Source organism: Melozone crissalis, unplaced genomic scaffold (genome assembly GCF_028551555.1).
Source record: "Melozone crissalis strain CALT ecotype California unplaced genomic scaffold, PUWL_Pcris_2 ptg000052l_1, whole genome shotgun sequence".
Taxonomy (NCBI): Eukaryota; Metazoa; Chordata; class Aves; order Passeriformes; family Passerellidae; genus Melozone; species Melozone crissalis.
In genome coordinates this window covers 933,859-955,905 of record NW_026535830.1, presented here as the reverse complement: position 1 = coordinate 955,905, position 22,047 = coordinate 933,859, and the positions used below count along the sequence as shown (strand labels likewise).

Here is a 22,047-nt window from a genome sequence, read left to right as displayed (position 1 = left end):
AGGGTAGTTCTGGAAATAGATGGAAAGGATCAAGAATTTATGGTAGACACTGGAGCAACCTATTCTGTACTTAATAGACGATTGGGACCTTTGAGTGACACAACAGTACAGGTGGTGGGGGCAACAGGGAAGCTAGAGGAACAACCATTTTTACAACCTTTAAATCTTAGGTTTGGGGGGAAGGAATTGGATCACCAATTTTTGTATATGCCAAATTGCCCCACACCCCTTCTTGGCAGAGACCTGTTGTCCCGACTTAATGTGAAAATAATATTTGAGGGGGGAAGGGTGAAATTGGAAATACCTGAGGAACAAATAGCAGGCATTTTTGTGATCAAGGAAATGGATGCCTCTCCTATTCCAGAAGAAATTGAGCAGGCTGTAGTACCCTGGGTATGGGAGTCAGGGGTCCCTGGAAAATCTAAAGCTGCACAGCCAGTAAAGGTGGAACTAAAGGAAGGGGCCCAACCAGTGAGGGTAAAGCAATACCCCTTGAAGCTTGAGGCAAGGAGGGGAGTAGCCCCGTTAATTAAACAATTTTTGGCTCAAGGAATATTACAGGAATGTGAATCGGAGTATAATACTCCAATTTTTCCAGTAAAGAAACCTAATGGTAAGTACTGTTTGGTACAGGACTTAAGGGCTATTAATGAAATAGTGAAAGACATACATCCAGTTGTTGCTAATCCTTATACCTTGTTAACATCTGTATCGGAGGAGTTTAAATGGTTCTCAGTGATTGACCTTAAAGATGCCTTCTTCTGCATCCCACTGGCAGTAGACAGTAGGAAATATTTTGCCTTCGAGTGGGAGAGTCCTGATTTTGGGAGAAAGAAGCAGCTTACGAGCTGGAGGAATGGAAGATAACCCAGGTAACAATATCCCCATCCTTGTATGTAGTCCTGCAGTACGTGGACGACATCTTTCTGGCTACTAAGGAAAGGGAAATGTGTGTGGAATTAACAATTAAATTACTCAACATGCTGGGCCAAGCAGGGTATCAGGTTTCTAAGGAAAAGCTCAATTGGTCAAAAATAGCGTTATTTATCTTGGTTGTGAGATCACACAAGGGCAGAGACGTTTGGGAGTAAACCGAATAGAGGCAATATGTGCTATTCCTTTGCCTCATAACCATCAGGAATTGAGATCTTTTCTAGGAATGGTGGGATGGTGTCAACTGTGGATCATGAATTTCGGTCTCCTAGCCAAGCCACTGTATGAGGCCTTGAAGCAGCATCGGCTGGAGTGGACGACACAGCAAAAGAAGGCCTTCCAGGAATTGAAGCAGGCACTAAAGGAGGCCCCAGCCCTAGGACTCCCTGACCTGACCAAGGAATTCCAGTTGTACGTGAATGAGAGGCAAAAACTGGCATTGGGGGTCCTCACCCAGAAGGTGGGATCCTGGAAGAGGCCAGTGGGATACTTCTCTAAACAACTGGATTCGGTAAGTTCCGGGTGGCCCTCATGTTTACGAGCCATGGCGGCAACAATAATTCTTATTCAAGAGGCCCAGAAATTGACTTTGGGGGCAAAAATGAAAGTGTTTGTTCCCCATATGATCATGGCTGTTTTGGAGCAAAAGGGGCGTCACTGGCTATCATCCAGTCGAATGTTGCAATACCAGGCCATCCTGAGAGAACAGGATGATATTGAAATAAAGACTACTAATCATGTTAATCCAGCAGAATTTTTACGCAGTGACCAGGAGGCTGGGGGACTGGTGCACGATTGCGTAGAGGTAATTGAACAAGTATATGCCAGCAGACCCGACTTAAAGGATGAACCATTGGAAGACCCTGAATGGGAACTATACACTGATGGATCCAGTTTTGTCAAGAATGGGACTCGCTATGCCGGGTATGCAGTGGTAACATTGGATCAGGTAATAGAGGCAAAGGCTTTGTTACCTGGAACTTCAGCCCAGAAGGCAGAGGTGATTGGACTCACCAGAGCCCTGTATTTGAGCAAGGACAAAAGGGTTAATATCTGGACAGATTCTAAATATGCCTTTGGTGTGGTTCACGTACATGGGGCGTTATGGAAGGAAAGGGGGTTTTTGAATTCACAGGGAACCAACATCAAGCACCGGGAAGAAGTGCTACAGCTACTGGATGTGGTACATAGTCCCAAAGCAGTTGCAGTTATGCATGTTAGAGGACATCAGACTGCGGAAGGAGACGTTTACAGAGGAAACCGATTTGCTGATGTTACAGCACGGCAAGTGGCACGGGAAATATGGACTCAAATGGCATTGGTACCGGTAAGAACGAATCCGGCTACCCCTTACCTGAATCAGGAGCCCAAATATTCAATAGAAGATGGAAAACTAATAAACTTGCTAGGGGCACAGAGGAATCAACTTGGGTGGTATGTTACACCAATGGGACAAACAGTGGTACCTACTCGCATAATGAAATTTATTTTGGAATCAGAACATAACAAATGTCATTGGGGGGCAGAAGTATTGGTAAAATTTTTGAAAAATGAGATAATCTCTAATCAGATGTTAACAATGGCAAAAAGAGTTAATGCAATGTGCCCGGTATGTTTGAAAAATAATTCAGTAGTTAGGAGACAAATACAAATGGGAAAGCTGCAAGTCGGGCCACAACCGGGAGATTACTGGCAAGTTGATTTTTCCGAATTGCCTAGGGCACAGGGATACAGATACTTGTTAGTGTATGTATGTACGTTTTCAGGCTGGCCAGAAGCTTTTCCATGTAGAACTAATCAGGCTAAGGAGGTGGTAAAAACCTTGTTAAAAGAAATAATACCAAGATTTGGAGTACCTTTAGGATTGTCATCAGATAGGGGTCCGCATTTTATAGCCGGGGTAGTACAGGAATTAGCACGACTGTTAGATATAACATGGAATTTGCATACCCCCTGGAGACCTCAGTCTAGTGGGCAGGTGGAAAGGATGAATCAAACCCTGAAAGTACAAATCAAAAAGATTTTCCAGGAAGCTAAACTGCACTGGCCTCAAGCTTTGCCTTTGGCCCTACTCAGGATTCGAATTAAGCCAAGGGAAAAGGTAGGCGTAAGTCCATATGAGATACTATATGGCAAACCATATCATGCAACTGTATTAAAAGGGGAGGTACATGTGAGTGGGGACCAGGCAATTGCAGAGTATGTTATGTCACTTAATAAGATCTTGAATTCTTTAAGAAATACTTTACAGTGGAATAGACCGCTCACGCTGGAGAATTCGGTCCACGACATTCAGCCTGGGGACCCGGTGTACGTCAAGAAGTGTATCACGGATCCGCTATGGGAATCATGGAGTGGACCCCACCAGGTGATGATGACGACCTACACGGCGGTGAAGGTCCAGGGGATGGATGCTTGGATCCATTACACCAGGGTAAAGAAGGCACCGTTCCAATGGGAAACCCAGATAGTGTCTCCAACCCAGATGATCTTCCGCGCAAAGCCGCCTTCTTAATTATATTACTGCTAGTGATCATGAGACTATTACCCGTTCAAGGGTCTACTCTAGTACAGGTTGAAGAAACAAAGGTTACAGTCATGGAAGGGATGGATGTTCAATTAACTTGTGTTATATTTGACAGCCAGAAAGTTGAGGCCGGTGAAGTTATTGCAATATGGCAACGGGGGGCTGAAAGAAGCCGAGGCAAGATCAGAGTCGGTTGGGATCAGGATAAACAACAAGGAAACACGGTACTGAATCTTACTAAGGTAACCACAAACGATACAGGAGAATATACATGTTTGGTCAAGATATGGGATAGCTTTGATTACAAAAGAGTGAGTATGAGGGTTTTGCCATGGACAGGGGATCGTGCTGAAAACATAAAGGTTGATCCAGTATCAATGGCAGCGGACATGTGGGATGGGTCACCCCTTAGAATAAATTGTTCCTTCCTAGTAAGATCAAGATATCAAAGGAACCTACGGGTCAAAAGGTGGAGGCAAAATAGGGAACTGACCTGGGACAGAATAGAGGACAGGACCAGTTGGTGGGAGAAGGAAGGCAAAGGTTGTGGGTGGTTGAATGTCACTAATCCTAGAATAGGAAATGCATGGTGGAGGCATGACAGAATGATGTTATCCTTACAGAGACACGGTAGAAGGAGTAGACGGGAGGCTAATGATACAATAGAACGGAATACTGAACAGGAAAACTTAGTGGTAGGATTAATTAGAGATTTTGGGATCATGCAGAACGTGACTAAAATAACAGCTTGCCTACCATTTCCACAGGCTGCAGGTGAACCAATCCCCTGGGAAATAATACCGGTAACCAAAATGCCTGAAACATTTAAGAATGTTTCATGGTCCTGCCAGTCAGTTCCCAAACCAGTAGATGTATGGAGAGATTTGTGTATGACCATTCGGGCTATGACTAGAGAGGAATGTGAAAAGAAACCCAATCATTATGGTTGGATTCAAAATACCAGGAGGTGTTTGATTGCAACCCCAATAGATGAGCCATGCAATACAGTACGAATAAGAACGAAATCCCACCGAAATGAGATTAGTTGTCAGAATGTCACACAGAATTTTGACACCTGGAATAGTTGGAAGACACTATGGGGACCTAGTGTTTTGGAACACTATAATTACCTTGGGGAAGTACAATGGTGCATCCAATGGTCAGGAGTAAAGAATCAGTCACATTATAGGGCCCTCATCACGTCTACATCTTCCCGAGAGTTCAGACCGCAGAAAGAGGATTGGAATTGTACTGAGGTTTTTACATGTGATACACCGGAAGACCGAATTGGATTGGTACCGGTGAAAATGGCATTAAAGTGGGGATGCGAGTGTAGGGGATATGATCATACGGTTAGCAAAGAGTCCATGGAGGGACCTATAGATTGCAGATGTACTACTGTGCATAGCCCTGGAAATCTAGTCTGGGTGTTGGGACATGGACAGTGGACCACACATTTACCTCTAGATGGATCAGTAACACAAATCACCCTAGGGGTTCCCACATTGTGTCCATATTGGAAACAGAATAGATTGATCCAAAGGAAAGGACTCAGAAAGAGGGAAGAATCCCTAGAGGAGCAGTGGCATGAACCAGGCTCAGGAGTACACTTTGGATGGATATTAGAATCATTATTCCCTCCGGTAGCGACATATCGAAATAGGGAAATGCTCAACAACTTGTTAGGACAGACAGAAAGGTTGGCAGCAGCTACTAAGAAGGGATTTAAAGATCTAAATTTGCAATTGCAAGCTACATCAAGAATGACCCTACAAAACAGAATGGCATTGGATTTGCTACTGTTAAGAGAACATGGAGTTTGTGGTTACCTGAGTAGGAGAATAGATCATTGCTGTGTACACATTCCAAATGTTACACTTGAAGTTGAGAAAGATATTTCTCAACTGGCAGAAGTGGAAACAAAAACCAAGGAAATTGAAAAGGAAGCACAGCATAACTGGATAGGAGCAGTATTTGATTCTTTGGGGCTTCACCTGTCTGGCTGGATTACATCTGCTATACAGTATGCACTAATGTTTTTAGTATTTTTAGTGACTATATGGATTGTATATAGATGCCTCTTAGGAGTGATCGAAAAGGAAAAGAAGCGATCTCTCCGGTTGCTGAAGGCGATGACCCGCGGGCGGCAGAATGAAGAACACTCCCCACCTCGTTATGAAGATGTTACTGTCAATACTGTTGATTGAGCATCCTTGCAGCAGGACTGAAGGATGCTCAAAAGGGGGGAAATGTTGGAAAAGAAATGAAATTTAGCAAAATGTGTAATTATAGTTTAGTTATGAGTTGTGTGTGAATTGGTTTGTTAAAAGCAGTTTTGCAGTTTTGTAGCCGTTGATAGTGTGTGTGTTGGGTTTGCGTATAACCTAGCAGGTAGTCTTAGGAATTTAGTAAATAATTAAACTAGTGCAGGAGAGTAAGAATGCTAACCTGTCTGAAGGCAGCATACAATGCTCTTAGAATAAGATAAGCAGAAGATTTATGATCTTGCCTGTGAACTAAGGAATGTATCACAAGGGAACTGTTTCTTGGAGACTTTGTTGTGAATCGCATGTATAAGAGGGAAGCACCCATATGTGAAATCGGGGGCTTGGGTTTTTGGGACGTGAGTTCCCCAGCACCCCGGGCCCATAATAAAGCACCCACAAAACTTATCCGAGTTTTGTGTCATTTATCAATCGGGCAACAGTGGTACGTTCCACTGTTTCCCGAGTTATTATAGGTAATTTCTCCCTTGTGTTATGCTCTCCTCCCCAAGTATCCCTCAAGGAATCCCCTCCCTCCTTACCAGACTTTTCCCTGTCTGTCAAGACAACCCGGTCCCTTTGGCCCATCCATCAGCCCAAACCCTACCCTTTGTTCCAGAAAGTTCCCTGTCTCTTACCCCAAGATCCAATCTCTATCCCAACCCTCTCTCCTCCCCTTGTTCTGATTTGTTGTGGCCCTCAAAACCACACCCCAACACTCGCTTATTGGTTACTGTATGGTGTCCACCCCCCGTTTTGAAAGATTTTAAAAACCCGTGCACAGCGGTGCTGAGGGTTCTTTTAACTTTTGCTTCCCTTTGGGGATTTTCCGCTAAGTACCTTCTTTCTGCCTCTCCTAATAAGTTCATTGCACTTTACACCACAGAAGATCTTCTGCTGCCTGCTCCACTTGGTCCTCCAGGAATCTCTACTGCTAGGCAGCTGACCTAGAGGTTCTGGCTCAGGCAAACCCTAGTCTAGCCAGTTCTCCACTCTTGCTGTTGTCCCTGGAACATCACAGAGCTAGCCAGGGCTCCAGCGGGCAGTGACAGTGACCCATGCCTTGGCATGTCACAGCCCCCAGAGCCACACCTGCCAGGCCACAAGCCCCAGCCTTGGTCCCCACTGCCGGCCTCAGGGGCTCTTGCGCATCCTCACCCTGAGTGCAAAGGCAGCCTCAGGAGCCCCCCAGGGCACTCTGGATCCAGGCTGCAGACACACTAAAGCCAGCACTGAAAGGGACGTGGATGAAGACTGCAGCTGGATCTTGCAGTGCTCACCACCCCTGACTGCACTGTAAGTGAGCCCAAACCTCGCCTGCAGCACCTTGAGCACATTTACCCTGCTCGCCCATGCTGGAGCGTGGTGTTCTCACATCATACACCAGCCCTTTGCAGGGAGTGACCAGCTCCCAGCTGCTCTGCTACCCTGGCCTGTTGAGAATTTAGCTGACTAGAGACTGGAAAAGTACAAAGCCGTGGCTAATTCCAAGTCCTGCACCTGCAAGATAGTGTGTCCTTGGGTCTAGCTGAGTATGATAACAAATAGTGAAAGAGACATGAGAAAAGAGAGATGTAACCCCTAAGGAATGGGGAAGAGCAGATGTTGTGGTGTGGCCAATGGATGGTGTAAATTACAGAATATTCATGAGCTTATTACTTGCTGTATAAGTGTCTGATGCTCTCTTCAGTAAACGGAACTTGCTGATGTCTCATATTGAGCCCTGAGTTTTCCCTTCACCTGACAAATGGCTCATCCACAACAAAGGCCTCATTCTACGACACTGGCCTTACTTTCTGTTTGCCAGCAATGAACTTAACAGATACACTCATGAGAAACCTAGCACAACATTTGCTTCTCAGGAGCTCTTAGGCAAAAAACTGTCACTGTTCACTAGTTTTTGCACAGAAAAGGAAGTCCTGACAAAGCATAATGCACAGGCAGGGCTCTGGCATATGAATTTCTGAGCCACAGGATACCACCCGTGTTGTTCCTAGCTGCTTTGCTGATATTTTAGAGCCAGTTCTGGACAGGGGCTGCTGCTGACAGGGTAAGAAAATTTGGAGAAATCAAGGTGCAGGAGACAAACAAAAGAAACCAAGGGGGAAACCACTTAGAAATACAGAGCACAACAGAAGTCCTTGGAGATGGTTCAATAGAAAATGGCAGCAGCAGTGAGCAGAGCCCGAGGCTGCTCACTGCCACCAGAGGGGCTCCTCAGTCCCCTGCTGGTTTGTGTGTGATTCTTGCTGAGCTCCCCGTGCCCCTTCAGCAGATGCAGCCCTGCCTGGAAAGGGCTCCATGCTCTGGTGTTCCCAGCTTGCTCCAGGCTACATTCTTAGCAGCACAGAAAGAAGAGGGGAAACAAAGAGCCATTTTCTGTGCTGCCTGCAAACTCTTCTCCTTCAGTGCCACTGCCAGAGATCATCCCTCTGTCAGCTTGGCACTGTGCCTGCTGCATCCTCCGCCCTGTCCCTTGCATCAGGTCCTGCACATCATCAGCACTCGCTGTCCCACAGCATGAACAGAGAGAGCTGTGTCAGAAGAGCAAGGATTGCATTTTCTTGGCCTTTCTAACAGAGACAAGAAGAGTCCAAAACACTTTGTTGTTTGTTCCTGCCCTCCTTTTTGATAACTCTGTTTTGCTTTAACGCAAAAGTCTCTTTTCCCACATGGATGGAATGATCTGTAATTGGCAGTTGCTTCAGGCTGTCAGGCACCATGGGAGTTTTCTCTTGTCTCTTATGAGGATTTGGTGAATTTTCCATTGGTCTCTTGGTGGTGTCACCATGGGCTGAGCTCAGCGGCCGACCCTGCTGTCCCCAGGGGATGCATTGAGACGCCAAGCCCCTCAGGGCTGGGATTCGGGGGAGGGTGGGCTCGGAGCACCCGGAGCCTGGGCCCGTGAGGAGCTGCTGCTGGCGCTGGCTGTGCTCAGCCCGCTGTACCGAGCCGCCGTGGCCATGGAGACACAGGCGGGAGCTGTGACCGAGGCCGGCAGGCGGCCCGGGCCGGCTCGCAGCTGCGAGGACGCCGGCAGCCTGTGGCCTGAGGCCGGGGCCATGGCGGGCGGTTTGCGGGCAGGGCTTTTCCGATCCGGCCGCAATGTGCTGCCTCCCGTGTGGGCCCGGCTGCGGCAGAGGCCGGCGGGAGCGTGGCGGGGCCGGCAGCGGCGGGGCCGGCAGCGGCGGGCAGAGGCCGCAGAGAGCAGCAGCCCGGCCGGGCCCGCTGCGGAGCGGCAGGGAGCTGCGGTGCAGCCCTCGGCCGTGTCTGTGCGCACAGGGCAGGAGCAGAGGCAGGAGCCGCGGAAGGAGCCAGCCATTGCGGCAGCTCGCCGTGCCCAGGGCCACAGCCGCAGCTCTTCCCTGCTGGTCCCAATAGCCGCCGCTCGCCTCCGAGGCTCCGGCGCTTCCCGGAGACGAGGGGCCCGGTCCCCAGCACACCCTGGAGCCCCGCAGCGAGAGGAGCCGCCGGCGCTGCAAAGGGCAGTGCAGAGGGCGCAGGTTGAGGAGGAGGACATGAGACTCGCTCTGGGCCCCGCTGTGGCAGCTCTGCCCTCTCGGCCTTCACCTTGAGCCCTTCGCTGCTTTTCCATGAGCCCTATCCCCATCCTTGGCCACGGGCCCCTGCAGCCCTTTCCAGGGCTGCAGGAAAAGCTGCCTCAGTCACAGAATCACAGAATCACTAGCTTGGAAGACAGACACTTTCAAGATCATCAAGTCCAACTCATGGCCTAACACCTCAATTAAAGCACAGCACCGAGTGCCACATCCAGTCTTCTTGTAAAGGGTTGCAGGGATGGTGAGTCCACCAGCTCCCCAGAGGGGTCTTTCCCAGGAAGAACCAAGATAACACTGGGACCTTCTACCGGCGCTTGGAGCTCTGGAAGTTTGTCTTTCTGCTTAGGCAAAGGCCATGGAAAAGGACTGGGAAAAGTAGTCACAAATAGAGTAGCCTACAGAGCTCTAAATTGATGTGCAAGGAATACAGAAAAAATAGAAAAGAAAAAAAGGCCAAACCCAAATGGCATCAGCAAAATCTTGTGCATGAACACATAGCTGCAGAGGGTCTTCTCAGCCCTGTTTCTTTGTATTTCTGAGAACCAGAGGAATCCTGCTTGAGCCTCTGGGGAGATGGGTTTGGGAGGTAAAAGTTCATTTCTTTTTCCTCCTTGGGGCAGCTCCTGTTGCTAGCATCAGCTGAGCCTCTCTCCAGCCTGATGCCTGTTCTGATTGTTGCAGCAAAGCAACTGATGGCAGACAGAAGACACTGACGCTTGCAGAGATGTGACTTTTTCCAGTGCCAGCTGTGAGTGGGAGTCAGAAGAAAAACTCCTGAAAGCACAACTCCATTGGAAGATTGCCTTCCTTTTCATTCCAATGTTCTAGATCCACTTCTGAATTATCAGTTGTTTGTTAAGGATGGGAAGTTCTGTTTCATGATTTTTTTTTCATGTGGTTTGGCAGTGGATGAGGCTCTCATTCAGTCACAAACTCCAGACCAAAGTGCCTTTGGAAGATGGCCCACGTGGCAGTTTTTGCCCAGCCCTGGTACTTGTGGATATAAGAAAGCAAGGGCAATGGTATTTGCAGCCAAAACCCAGCAAAGCTTGGCTCAGCCAAAACATCCTGGGGAGACAGAGGCCTTCAGCTGTTTCTAGAAATCAGCAGAGTTCCAGAAAAATGGTTGTGTAGCACTGAGTGCAATCTCTTTGCCTGGATCAGAGCCTTGCACAGCTGAAGAAGAAGAAAGATCAGCAAGGAGCTCCCAAAGGCCTCTCACATCATTTTGATTTTGCTCATCTTGTGTAAGTTTGCAACTAAACGTGTGTTTGCAGTTGAGCTAATGAGAGAACAAAAAAGTGAAAAGAGGCTTTATGGCAGGGCCATGACATTGCAGAAGAGGAATCACTGGTGTGCATTTCATTGGACCTCTCTCAAGCCTCTAAAAATATTATAGCCCTGATTTAAAATAGGCCAGTATGAACCAACTTGGAGAGACAGAGACTAAAATGGCTTATGGGGGTTTTTTATTTAAGAGTGAGAAAAACTACCCAAAGGGTGTTGTTTTGTGACATATAAAAATATACTACCTCAAAATTACCAACTGCAATAAATCAAGACTTTAAAAAGGAATGTTTTGATATATGAATAATTAAAACCACAAAAATGTGCAGATATGAATGCATGTTTTCGTAAAAATCATGGAATTCTAGACAAAAAAATACATGCCCTGAACTACAATACAAAGGCAGATAGAAGTGTACTTGAATTAGGTCTTTTTACATTGCTGGAGTTTTTTCCTTGTGAAGAGGAGCTAGGGTATTGCTGAAGAAAAGTGGCACAAGCAGGACGGGGCAGTGTGCCATGCTCCATGCAGAGGCTGCTAGGGGCTTCCCATAAGAGCGCCCTGCTGCAGCCAGAGCCCTCCTGGCCTGGGGCCCGGGAGCAAAGGGCCAGGGCAGGCACCTCCTCCTGGTCCTGACCCTGCCACCGCTCCTTGCTGCTGCTGCTGCTGCTGCTGCTGAGGGAAAGAGACTCTCCTAAGGCCCCATGAATGAATGCACTTACACAGCCCTGGGGATGCCAGTGAAGGAAACCGTGTGTCACGTAATGCATGTATGAGCAGAGTCACCAAACACCACCTAAACATGGAATTGTTGCACCTCTCTAGGACAGGCAGAAATTGAAAGAATTAACTGGAGACATCAGGGCAGAAGAGGCCAGAGGAGGGAAACAACTCTAAAGGGAAAACCATCCTGTCTGGAGGCAGAAATATCTCTGCCTGCTCAGAATCGGTTGAGGGAATATGTGTCTAATTCTAACCAGAAAGGGATGCTTTAGGTGAGCTTCACACCTCCAACTGCCTTGGACCAGAGCCAGGAAGATTCAATTCTGCAAATGTTACATAGATAGATAGATAGAGAGATAGAGAGATAGATAGGTAGATAGATAGATAGATAGATAGATAGATAGATAGATAGAGAGATAGAGAGATTGACAGATTTCATTACTGAAATCGCTCTTTACTGTCCCCTCTGTGTTGCTAGAGACATCAGAACTTGGTAGTCAGTGCCCCGCTCAACTCCAATCCTGAGATTGCTCTCCTGTTGCTTCAAAAAAGCACACGCCTGGGGAATCTGGAGCGTGTAGGTCCTTACGGAAAGGGATCAGACCCAGAGCATTGCACTGGGAATTGCACTCTTTGTGCATCTATGCTCGGGCAAGTTCTTCTCTTGGACTCAACCACACCGGTGGTGCTAAAGTGGCTGGAATGAGAAATAAAGCCCAGCTCCCTCCAGCTCCTGTGATCTCTGAGGAGCAGCTGGAATGCAAGGGCATTGACCTCCTGCTCGATTCCCAAACAACACACACTGATTCCCTGGGCTGCAAAAAGGCACAGTCACTACTAAGCTCAAAGTGATGTTTGAGGCCATACTGGCTGGCCTGGAACCAAAACAGCTCCTTCTGCACCAAGGTCCCTGCAGAGAATGATGTGTTCTCATGCAAAACTACTGCATTCTCCAGAAGTGATACATTGGAAATTAAAATTCTAGCAGACTCAGTCCCAGTGCTATAAAAGGGCAGAAAATAATGATGAAAACAACTTTAGTTGGGAGAAAAAGAAAATGAAAAAGCCTCTTCCTCCAAGCAAACAAAAACAAAAAACTAAGGAAAAAAAGGGGGGAAAGTCGCTTCCAAAAGCGGCTCAAATATTTGGATGCACTGAAGAGATGCTGAAGGTCCCTCATGAGGCTCCTCATGTCCAAGCAGAAGCTTCCTCAGCGCCTCCTCACTGGCCTTCTGCTCCACCCTCTTGCCCAGCTCCTCTGTCCTTCTGTGCACACGCTGAAGCCCCTCAATGACTCTCTGCTTCCCAGGGGCCTACAAGTGCACACAGCACTCCAGCTGTGGCCGCGGCGCTGCCCAGCACAGGGCCACACTCACTGCTCTGCTCCTGCTGCCCCACTGCTGCTGACACAGGCCACCATGCCCTTGGCCTTCTTGGCCACCTGGCCACACGCTGCCTCATCTTCAGCTGCTCAAGACCAGCAGCAACCCTGGCTCGTTTTGGCCTATGCAGCTCCCCAGACACAAAGGTGCCCATTTCACTTCAGATACAGCAGGCACCATTTCAAGATGGCCTTCCTTTTCTGAGCAACACAAGACAGCAGTAAAGGACTTGCAGCTTCACCCCCACTCTTGGCTCCAAGGCACTTGCCAAAGCTGCAGACTTCAGTGCAAAATGGATCAGCAGAAACTTTCCCCTTCTGCTGTTTGCAGCTTCTCAAAAGCCAAAAGGCAATTGAGTCAACAGTGACTCTACAAGTGAAGAACGACTCAAGAAAACTGCAGAACACTTCCACAAGCCAAAGACACCTTTCTAAAAAGGGAAAAGAAATCAAGAAAATCTTTTGACCTCCAGCACTACCACGTGTGCCCTTGGCCATAACCCCGCACAAGTCCAGAGATGGAGCTTCCCTGAACCAAGCAGCCAGAAGCTCAGCCGGAGCCCCCAGCTCTGCACTGCCCCAACAGGACAGGTCAAAGGCCAAGTTGTGCGGTGGCTGCCTGGAGGAAATCCCTAGCTCCTGGCAGGACTCCAGCACCCAGCATCCTCAGCCTGCAACAGCAAAGTGCTGGCTGCTCCAAAACTTGCAGCTCTGCCTTGCACTAAAGACAGAACCACACACAACTGGCACTTACAGGTCTGGAATAGGGCGGTGTGAACAACGTTGGAGGGTTGTTGTCATCCACCTCATTTTGCTCGTCTTTGGCTTCTTCTGCAATAATAGAGAGAGCCAGGGGAAAAACGGCTCTTGCTCTTCTTATCTTCTTATCTCTACTTATGTGCAAAAAGAGTCAAATAGTAGATTGACAAGGAAACACCATATACAGCAAAAGGCGCAGGAGCAAGATGGTGAATCATTATAGCACTGCTCTGCAAGTTTGCAGGCTGTGCTGCAACATCAGAAAAAACAAGGCTTTTGAAAGTGTGCAAGTGCCCAACAAAAAATGACTCATACACGAGGCTCCTCCTGCACTGGGCAAGGTCTAGGGCTGCTCTGACGCTCAGGCCTTCCATGCACCAAGGCAACCTTCTGATGTCACTACGACGAGGTGGCAACCATGCCCCGACAAGACACAGCAAACGCTCGGTGTTGGTCTGTGAATTTATGCCAAGCAATACCCAATCTTCCCTACAGCAAACACAAAAGAGCCTGGGAAGTTCTCCTGCATCACAAAGCAGCACAAATTGTCCTTGTGGACCAAAGCCTGTTGTTCACGGGATCTAAGAAGAACTCCAAGAATGACCTCAGCTGTGGCCGCGGCGCTGCCCAGCACAGGGCCACACTCACTGCCCTGCTCCTGCTGCCCCACTGCTGCTGATTCAGGCCACCATGCCCTTGGCCTTCTTGGCCACCTGGCCACACACTGCCTCATCTGCAGCTGCTCAAGGCCACCACCCCTGGCTCCTTTTGGCCCACGCAGCTCTCCAGGCACAAAGTTGCTTGTTTGACTTCAAATACAGCATCCACCTTTATCAAGATGGCCTTCTTCTTCCACAACTGCATCTTCTCAGGAGATGGCACTAAATTGACAGGAGTAGAACTCTCAGTCTCTCTGACTAAATTGAACTGGGCTAATTCTACTCTCTGGGATGTTGCTCTCAGTTCAGTGTTCTCCTCTGGCTGCTGTCAGCAAGTGACATTTTCTCTGCAAAACTGAGTTTGTAGTTCTTCAGGACTCTGAGAGGGAAACTAGGAACTATCCACTTATGCCTTTGTTACCTTTGTTGAAGGCACCAAAATGGATTTTCTTTTGGTCTCCCTAGCCGGTCCTCTACTGCTACTGGCCAAGGTGACAGCTAGCTCTAGAATTCTTAAAACACCAGGAACATGAAATGTCCCTTTCTCACTCAGCTCAGGATCAGCACTGCGGAATACATGCTTGAGGTGACCTGCAGCGGGCACGGGAAATGAGTCAGATGCTGTGAGAAAACTGCCTGTGCTGCTAAATCCCACAGAACAAGTAAACCCAAACAGAGATGATTTCCTGTTTGCCAACTTCCCTCCAGGAGACACGTTTCATTCACACAGCCAGCAAGAGATCAGGACAATGTTCTTGGTTGTGCCTACAATTTGGCCTGTTTTGCCAGTAAATGACTACAAACATAACCAAGAAAATGCAGGTTCTTCTTTAACACTCAATGCTACTGTTCGACCAAAGACATAAAACAGCTTCTAAAATCCTCTCCTTAAGGTATTTTTAAAAAAATCAGTTGCATGCATCACTTCTTCTAAACTTGCCGGAAACTGTTGCCCAGAAAAGCTTCCCCAAAATCCCTCTGAGCTCTGGCATTTCTGTTGTGAAACAGCACAGCAGCATCTCCATGGTTCTTGAGCAGACACTCACTGCTTTGGAGTTTGCATTTCATTGCAATGGGAAGATCACTATTTTAGCACTCAGTCAAGGGTCAAGGTAGACAGTCAGATTATTTCAGGAGAAACTGTAGAAGGAAAGAATCTTCCCCTGAATTCTGGGAACAACTACCTACTATTCTTCCTAATCACCATACTCATCCTAATCATCGCCAACAACCTATTTGTCCTGTTCATTTTCTGAGAAGGAGTTGGAATCATATCCTTCCTACTAATCAGCTGATGACACGGCCAAGCAGAGGCCGACACTGCCGCCCTCCAAGCCGTACTTTAAAACCAAATCGGAGACATCAGACTTATCCTTTGCATAGCACGACTACCCTCCACCACAAACACCAGAGAAATCCAACAACTTCCTCCCCCATCCCAATCTCCTACACTACCCCTACTAGGTCTCATCCTAGCTGCAACCGGAAAATCCGCTCAATTCGGCCTCCAGCCATGACTCCCAGCTGCAATAGAAGGGCCAACGCCCGTATCCGCCCTACTCCACTCCAGCACAATAGTAGTTGCCGGAATTTTCCTACTTATCCGAACCCACCCTCTATTCAATAATAACCAAACTGCCCTAACCCTGTGCCTCTGCCTAGGAGCTTTATCCACACTATTTGCAGCCACGTGTGCCCTCACCCAAAACGACATTATAAAAATCATTGCCTTCTCCACTTCAAGCCAACAAGGACTAATAATAGTCACAATCGAACTAAACCTACCCGAACTAGCCTTCCTCCACATCTCAACTCACACATTCTTCAAAGCCATGTTCTTCCTATGCTCAGGCTCAATCATTCACAGCTTAAATGGAGAACAGGACATCTGAAAAATAGGAGGACTCCAAAAAATACTCTCCACAACCACTGCATGCCTTACCATCGGCAAACTCGCCCTAATAGGAACACCATTCCTAGCAGGATTCTACTCAAAAGACCACATCATTGAAAGCCTAAACACATCCTACTCAAACACTTGAGCCCTACTCCTAACCCTTCTAGTCACATCATTCACCATGGTACACAAAATCTGCATAACCGTACTAGTACAGACCGGCTTTGTTTGAATTCTGCCCTTGACCCCAGTAAGTGAAAACAACCCCGCAGTAACTTCCGCTGTCACTCGCCTTGTGCTGGGAAGCATCCTGGCAGGATTCCTCATCACCTCATTCATCATCCCCACAAAAACCCCTCCAATAACCATGCCACCCTCTATTAAAATAACCTTCCTAATCATAACAGCCCTAGGCATCGCTTTAGTTCTAGAAATTTCAAAAATAGACCAAACACTCATCCTCACAAAACAAGCCCCCTTCTCAAACTTCTCAACATCCTTAGGATACTTTAACCCCCTAACCCATCGCCTAAGTATAACCAACTTCCTCAAAGGAGGAGAAAACATTGCATGCCACCTAATTGACCTCTCCTGATACAAAATACTAGGTCCAGAGGAGCTAGCCAGCCTACAACTAATAGCAACCAAAACTGCCACCACCCTCCACTCAGGCCTAATCAAAGCTTGCTTAGGATCACTCGCCTTATCCATTCTCATCATCCTCATATCCACATACAGAAATAACCAATGGCCCTCAACCTTTGTAAAAACCACCAAATCCTCAAAATCATCAACAACGCCCTAATCGACCTCCCAGCGCCATCAAACATCTCAACATGATGAAACTTTGGGTATCTAGTAGGCATTTGCTTAATTACTCAAATCGTCACAGGTCTTCTGCTAGCTATGCACTACACAGCAGATACCAATCTAGCCTTCTCCTCTGTCGCTCACATATGCCGAGACGTACAATTCGGCTGACTCATCTGCAACCTCCACGCAAACGGAGCCTCCTTCTTCTTCATCTGCATCTACCTACACATCGGCCGAGGACTCTACTACGGCTCATACCTAAACAAAGAAACCTGAAACATTGGAGTCATCCTCCTCCTCACCCTCATAGCAACTGCTTTTGTAGGATACATTCTACCATGAGGCCAAATATCATTCTGAGGAGCTACAGTAATCACAAACCTATTCTCTGCCATCCCTTACATCAGGCAAACACTAGTCAAGTGAGCCTGAGGCGGGTTCTCTGTCGACAACCCCGCACTGACCCGATTCTTTGCTCTCCACTTCCTCCTTGCTTTCGTCATCGTAGGCCTCACTCTCATCCATCTCATCTTCCTCCACGAAACAGGCTCAAACAACCTGCTAGGCATTCCCTCAGACTGTGACAAGATCCCCTTCCACCCATACTACACCATCAAAGACATCCTAGGATTCGTACTAATGCTCTCCCTACTTGTCTCACTAGCCCTATTCTCCCTCAACCTCCTAGGTGACCCAGAAAACTTCACCCCAGCCAACCCGCTAGTCACCCCTCCTCACATCAAACCCGAGTGATCTTTCCTATTTGCTTACGCCATCCTCCGATCCATCCCAAACAAACTCGGAGGCGTAGTAGCTCTAGTCACCTCAATCCTCATCCTGTTCCTCATCCCACTACTACATACATCAAAACTATGATCAATACCCTTCCATCCCCTATCACAAACCCTATTCTGAACCCTAGTTGCCAACGTCCTCATCCTAACCTGAGTAGGAAGCCAGCCAGTAGAACACCCCTTCATCATCATCGGCCAACTAGCCTCATTCACATACTTCACAATCATCCTAGTTCTGTTCCCCCTTGCAGCCGCCCTAGAAAACAAGCTACTTAAACTTTAATTAACTCTAATAGTTTATAAAAACATTGGTCTTGTAAGCCAAAGATTGAAGACTGAACCCCTTCTTAGAGTTACCCCACCACCCACCTCAGGAAGAAAGGACTCAAACCCTCTGCTCCAATTCCCAAACCTGGCATTTTTAACTAAACTACTTCCTGACCCTACCGCTAAAGAGCTCGAATCGCCCCCCGAGACAACCCCCGCACAAGCTCCAACACCACAAACAAAGTCAACAACAACCCTCACTCCCCAATCAAAAGCAATCCCACCCCCTCTGAATACAACACAGCCACCCCACTGAAATCCAACGGGACCGACAACAAACCCCCACTATTCACCATCCCCTCGTCCGTCAACAACCCCAACACACCCCCTATGAAAAACCCCACCATCACAACCAACCCCACCCCAAAACCATAACCAACAACACCCCAGCTACCCCAAGCCTCCGGATAAGGATCCGCTGCCAGCGACACTGAATACACAAAGACTGCCAACATTCCCCCTAAATAAACCATAACAAGTACCAAAGAAACAAAAGGGACCCCCAAACTCACTAGTCAGCTGCACCCCGCAACCGCTGCTACAACCAGCCTAACACCCCATAGTAAGGAGACAGGTTAGATGCAACCGCCAATCCCCCTAGAACAAAACACAGCCCTAAAAACAAAACAGATTCTATCATAAATTCCCACTTGGCCTATCTCTGAGATTTACGGCCGTCGTTAAAAGCCGTCGTTAAAAAATTTAACTATAAGAATACCTAAATACGTCCTTCATTCCCTCCCCCATCCCCTTACGCGCCCCCCCCCCCCCCCACCCAGCACATTTTCTTCTTGCTTTCAGGGTATGTATAATAATGCATCGCACTCTCTGCCCCATCAGACAGCTCATGAAATGTAGGATAATCCACATTACACGTCAAACTCTCCCACCAAAAACCCAAACGGATGGTATTCGGCCGGCCTACCTACCAGGCACATTCTTGCTTCAGGTACCATACAACCCAAGTATTTCTACCCAAGGCCAAGCCGCAAGCGTTACCCAAAGACCCAGGATCTTACCTAATGTACACAACACCCAACCTAGAGAATGAGGAATGTCCCAGTACACCTTTGAATTCCCCTAGTCTACAGGATTCGCCCACCTCCTACGTAATATTCTCAGCCAACAGCCTTCTAGCACTCCCAAGCCAGACGTGATTATCTTTTGATCGCGCTTCTCACGAGAACTGAGCTACTCAACGTCATATGTGCTTTAGGTTATTGCCCTCAAGCACATACCTCTCCTATACTTGCTCTTTTGCACTATTGGTTGTAACTTCAGGATCATAACTTGCTTCATTCCTTCCTCCTTGCCCTTCACAGATACAAGTGGTCGGTTGAATACTCCTCCCTAACTTCATTACCTCGGCATACCGACCTCTTGCACTTGTTTTCTTTTAGCGTCTCTTCAATAAGCCCCTCAAGTGCAGAGCAGGTGTTATCTTCCTCTTGACATGTCCATCACATGACCGCCGAGCATATGAATCCCCTAACACCCAGAATGTCATGATCTAATGGATAAGGTGGTCGCAAACTTGGCACTGATGCACTTTGACCCCATTCATGGAGGGCGCGCTACCTACCTCTAGACAACAGATAGTGTAATGGCTGCCAGACATATTAATTATTTTATCATTCACTAGGAATTAACATTTAAATTCCATTTTATGAATCTATTTTTTTATCTAGACTTTTTTTTTTCAAGTAACTAAGCCGCATATCCCTACATTGTCCAAACTACTTACCATCAATACACTTTCAATTAACTTTCCTCTATATTCCCTACTGTCAAAAAAATTAACCAGCCACCATCATCACTCCCCTGACCACCCCCAAACAAACATAATATTAATCCCAAAGCTAGCCCCTCTCCAAAAACCAAACAAAAACACAGGCCATGATGACAAACCATCAACCAACTATCCACCAAATTTCACGTCCTTGTAGCTTATAGAAAGCATGACACTGAAGATGTCAAGATGGCTGCCACACGCACCCAAGGACGAAAGACTTAGTCCTAACCTTACTGTTAGTTTTTGCTAGGTATATACATGCAAGTATCCACGCTCCAGTGTAGATGCCCTGAACACCTCAATCAGGGAGATAGGAGTGGGCATCAGGCTCACCACAACCGTAGCCCAAGATACCTTGCAATTGCCCCACCCCCACGGGTAATCAGCAGTAGTTAATATTATGCAATGAGTGTAAACTTGACTTAGCCATAGCAAATCCAGGGTTGGTAAATCCTGTGCCAGCCACCGTGGTCATACAGGAGACCCAAATTAACTTTAAACCGGCATAAAGAGTGGTCACATGCTATCCAAGTAGCTCAGATTAAAAAGCAACTGAGTTGTCACAAGCCCAAGATGCCAAAAAGGCCTCCCCATCAAAGAAGATCTTAGAACAACGATTAATTGAACTCCACAAAAGCCAGGGCCCAAACTGGGATTAGATACCCCACTATGCCTGGCCCTAAATCTTGATGCTTACACCTACTAAAGCATCCGCCTGATGCTTTAAGCACCAACGCTTAAAACTCTAAGGACTTGGCGGTGCCCCAAAGCCACCTAGAGGAGCCTGTTCTGTAATCGATGATCCACGATATGCCTGACCATTCCTTGCCAAAATAGCCTACATACCGCTGTCACCAGCCCATCTGCCCTGAAAGCTCAACAGTGAGTGCAATAGCCCCACCATGCTAACGAGACAGGTCAAGGTATAGCCTATGGAATGGTAGCAATGGGCTACATTTTCTAAGTTAGAACATAGCGGCAAAGGGGTATGAAATAACTCCTGGAAGGTGGATTTAGCAGCAGAGTGGGACAATGGAGCCCTCTTTAAGCTGGCCCTGGGGCACATACATACTGCCTGTCACCCTCCTCACAGGCGCCCCCCCCACCCCCTCCACCATGAACTTATAAGCTATTTAGCCAAAGATGATGTAAGTTGTAACAAGGTCAGTGTACCAGAAGGTGCACTTAGGCTACCAAGACGTAGCTTAAGCAAAAGCATTGAACTTACACCTGAAAAATGTCTGCTAACACCAGATTGTCTTGATGCCAAACTAGCCCAATCAACATGATGTGGAATAACAAAGCTACTCCCCCGCACCCAACTAAACCATTCACTATTCCCAGTATAGGCGATAGAAAAGACACCATTGGCGCGGTAGAGACCACGTACCGTAAGCTAAAGATGAAATAATAATGAAAACTAACCTATAAACAGCAAAGATCAACCCTTTTGCATCATGGTCTAGCAAGAAAAATAATGCAAAATGAATTTAAGTTTGCTACCCCGAAACCCAAGTGAGCTACTTACGAGCAGCCATTATTGAGCCAACCAGTCTCTGTGGCAAAAGAGTGGGATTGATAGTGGAACCCTGGAAAAAGTAAAAGATAGAATCTAAAATGTTAGGCTTTGTGCTTTCCCAGATCAACTGCACCTGCGTAAGCAGTATGATAAATTATATTATTGTTAGATGTGATGATTGTTTAGTAATTAAATGTAATTATTATATAACCGTAAGAAGAATAGTGAGAAACTATGTTGGAAATTCGGAGAGGGGCTAAATTTATGTATACAATAGAACAATATAAGTTTAATAATTAACATGAAAGTTATGTAATGATAGAGTATAAAACATGATCATTTCAGATGTATGGTTGGAGTCAGATTTGGGTTGAATATACCCCGATTCCCAGAGCTCTTAATAAAAAGCACCGCATATAATCGCTCCATGATTATGTGTTTCTGAACGCTAATATTTTGGCGAACCCAGAAGGGAACCTTGTGAGTGCTGCTGAGCGAGTTCGCGACTCGATCACGCTCCAGCCGGCACCGAGGGATTCTCGGGGAGCCCATCGGCCGCGACCGCTTCCGCCGCTCACAAACATCCCTGGGAGAAAGGTAAAGTGCTTTTTACTTTGGTTTTGGGTGCCTGCCAATAAGACGCAGCGAAAGCTACACTTGGTTGGGCTAAAGGACTTCCTGTTGGTGTAAGCCTAGGCGCCGTTCCGTAAGACAATCGCGAAAGCGTTGCGGGTTCGGCATTTGTGGTATTTTTGAAATGGAGAAACTTAAAGGGATTTTGGGCAGTAACACCCCTATCCCGCAAAATTCT

General features: G+C 47.2%; 2 pseudogenes; one reads left to right on the top strand and one right to left on the bottom strand.

Annotated features, from left to right (window-relative positions):
• Positions 1–22,047, bottom strand: part of LOC128943635 (zinc finger protein 271-like) — a 684,983-nt pseudogene that overhangs the window by 506,170 nt on the left and 156,766 nt on the right.
• On the top strand, positions 16,702–17,922 carry LOC128943639 (cytochrome b-like; annotated as a pseudogene).